Source organism: Cuculus canorus, chromosome 1, assembly GCF_017976375.1.
Source record: "Cuculus canorus isolate bCucCan1 chromosome 1, bCucCan1.pri, whole genome shotgun sequence".
Taxonomy (NCBI): domain Eukaryota; kingdom Metazoa; phylum Chordata; class Aves; order Cuculiformes; family Cuculidae; genus Cuculus; species Cuculus canorus.
The window spans coordinates 98,296,435-98,299,503 of record NC_071401.1 but is presented as its reverse complement, the minus strand read 5'-3'; positions in this window follow the sequence as shown (position 1 = coordinate 98,299,503).

Below are 3,069 nucleotides of genomic sequence, written 5' to 3'. Positions count from 1 at the left end.
TCGCGGTGTGTTTGCACATCTGCTTTTACAGGGCTTTGGGTTGTCACTTTTATTTTGGGTGCCAATGAAGATGTCTGATTAGAGAAAAGGAGACAAAGACATACTAACAAAATGTATCTTACACAACTGAGACTAACGGACTTAGTACTGATCCAAGGAAAAGTGAAGTTTGCCTGTGAAATGCAGCCACTCCCAACTGAAAAAAAAAAAAATAATCCTATTCAGAACACTTTTCAGCTAGCAAACAAACTAATAAAGCAGCAGGGATTTCCGGTCTGCTATCAGTTTTAATCTGGTACAATGACTTTTGAAGAAAGCTATTGAAAAGTTCCTTTCTAGTTTACTGTGAAAATGAAACTGCTTCGTTCACTTGGCGGGGGTGGAATAAATTATAGATCCCTCAGACTGCCTACCCATGTCATTTCTAACTGGCTTGCCACTGAAAATAAAGAAAAGGAGAATTTCATTAGCATTACCCTTGTAATGGTAGTAAGTCTGTAGAAAAGAGTATTAATTCATGTAGGAGTGAAGTAATGTATAAAGGTATGTTTCTAAGAACGACACTCTATGCTTTGCAAAGAAAAGCTTTTTCCTCATGGTTTCACCTCTTTCTGAATTATACCAGGTCAGTTACTACACCCAAACATGAGGAGAACTCCCTCCTACATGCCTACCATTACTAAATATTACAAATAAGATCTTTGTTTATATATTCCCCCAAAATCTCAGAAGGATTAAAATGGAGTTTCGAATCTCTAATGTAAGAGCAGGTTGAGAAAGTTAAGCGACACTTAAATACAATGTATGAGAGACTGTATATTTCTTATCTGCTTTAATTTATGAGGCATAATCTTAAAATTCAAATGTAAAAAAAATTGTTAAGTGTTGTTAAGATTTCATAACAATGATTGTCCCATCAGTATTCTTGGCTGTGCATCCTTCCACATCAGGGTTTAGTTCAGGATACGCAGCTTCTGGAAGGAGGTTGCCTTCAGCAGTGTCCTTGAACAAACAGGTACATGGAGTTGACCCACTCTGATTTGGCGAACAAAGATTTTTTTCCCTTTTACTATATAAAAAAAGGAGAGGTCACTTTTACATCTTTCAGTATTTCCCTTTACATTGCCTTCAAGATGACACTGGGAGAACAAGCTGCCCTCTGGCTATTTTTAGCAGAGGGAAAAGACCTTACTGCTACTCTAAGGTGCTTTGGAAGAGGCCAATATCTACTAGAGTCTAGAAATACTGAAAATTCCCTGGTCTTGGACAGGGTAACACACAACAGCAGCTTCAAAGACACTCTCTTACCTATCTTGTACTGAATTTGTATATGTAGATGGCATCACACAAAAATACTTGTTGAGACCAGGAAACAGTAGGCAAGGTACATACACTTTGCAGAGGACATCCTCATCTGCCTTTCAACAGGGATACTAACTCAACAGTAAACTGCACCATTTTTAGTTCCAGCACTGGTATGACAGTTGCTACCTGAAGGTTATCTCCTCACCACAACTTGCCTTGCAGTACTTTTTTTACCTTTCTTGACATCTTATCTCTTCTTACATAGCACAGTTTAACATTTCCTGACACAAAAGTGTCACCAATCATATAACCAGTCAAGCCTATTCATAGAATCATAGAATCACTTGGCTGGAAAAGAATTCTGACATCATCAAGTCAAACTACTAAGCCATATCCCTTAGCACCTCATCTACCTGTCTTTTAAACACCTCCAGGGATGGTAACCCCACTATTTCTCTGGGCAGCCTCTGCCAGCGCCCTTTTGGTGAAGAAATTCTTCTTTATGTCTAATCTGAATGTTCCCTGGCACAACTTGAGGCTGTTCCCTCTCATCCTGTTACTCACTACTTGGGAGAGGACACCAACACCACCTCCCCACACCCTCCTTTCAGGCAGCTGTAGGCAGTGATAAGGTCTCCCCTCAGCCTCCTTCTCCCCAGGCTAAACAACCCCAGTTCCCTCAGCTGTTCCCCATAACACTTGCTCTCCAGCCCCTTCCCCAGCTCCATTTCCCTCCTCTGGATGCGCTCCAGCTCCTCAGTGGCACTGACTGGTGGCACTTCTCAACACGAAGCTCACGCTGCATTTCAAAGAGTCAAGTTTTCATAGAATCACAGAATCACCAGGTTGGAAAATACCTCTTGCATCATCAAGTCCAACCATTCCTATCTGCCACTAAACTATGTCCCTGAGCATCTCATCTACCCGTCTTTTAAACACCTCCAGGGATGGTGACTCAAAACACCTCCCTGGGCAGTCTCTGCCAGGGCCCAATGACCCTTTCTGGGAAAATTTTTTTCTTAATGTCCAATCTGAACCTCCCCTGGCACAGCTTGAGGTCATTCCCCCTTGTCCCGTCCCCTGTCACTTGGGAGAAGAGGCCAGCTCCCTCCTCTATAACCTCCTTTCAGGCAGTTGTAGAGAGTAATCAGGTCTCCCCTCAGCCTCCTCTTCTCCAGGCTAAACAACCCCAGCTCTCTCAGCTGCTCCTGGTAAGACCTGTTCTCCAGCCCCTTCACCAGCTTCATTGCTCTTCTCTGGACACGCTCCAGAGTCTCAACATCTCTCGTGTAGCGAGGGGCCCAGAAATGAACACACTGTTAGAGGCGCGGTCTCACCAGTGAGAAACACCAGCGAGACACACGAAGCCCCTTCCCGAGGACGACACGGTGGCTTCCTCTCGGGGGCACCTACAGCTTCCCTCTCGCCGAGCCCCTTCCCCTCAGAGAGGTGGTGAGCAGCCCACCCAGCACCTCAGCCAGATCCAGTGCCCACCACGGCTCCTTAACCTCGCCCAGCTTGCGCGGGGCCCCGGGAGTCACCGCGCGCATGCACGGGGAGGGCCGGGTCCAATCGCAGGGGCTGTGTGCGCGCGGGGGCGGAGCATGGGGAAGAGAGAGTCTCGTCCAATCAAAGGGCGGTGTGTGTGCGCGAGGGGCGGGGCATAGGACTAGGGTAGGGAGGGTCTCGTCCAATCAGCGGGTGGGGCGTGTGCGCGGGGCGGGGCTGGCGGGTGGGTAATGTTGTGGGGAGGAGTCACCTGAC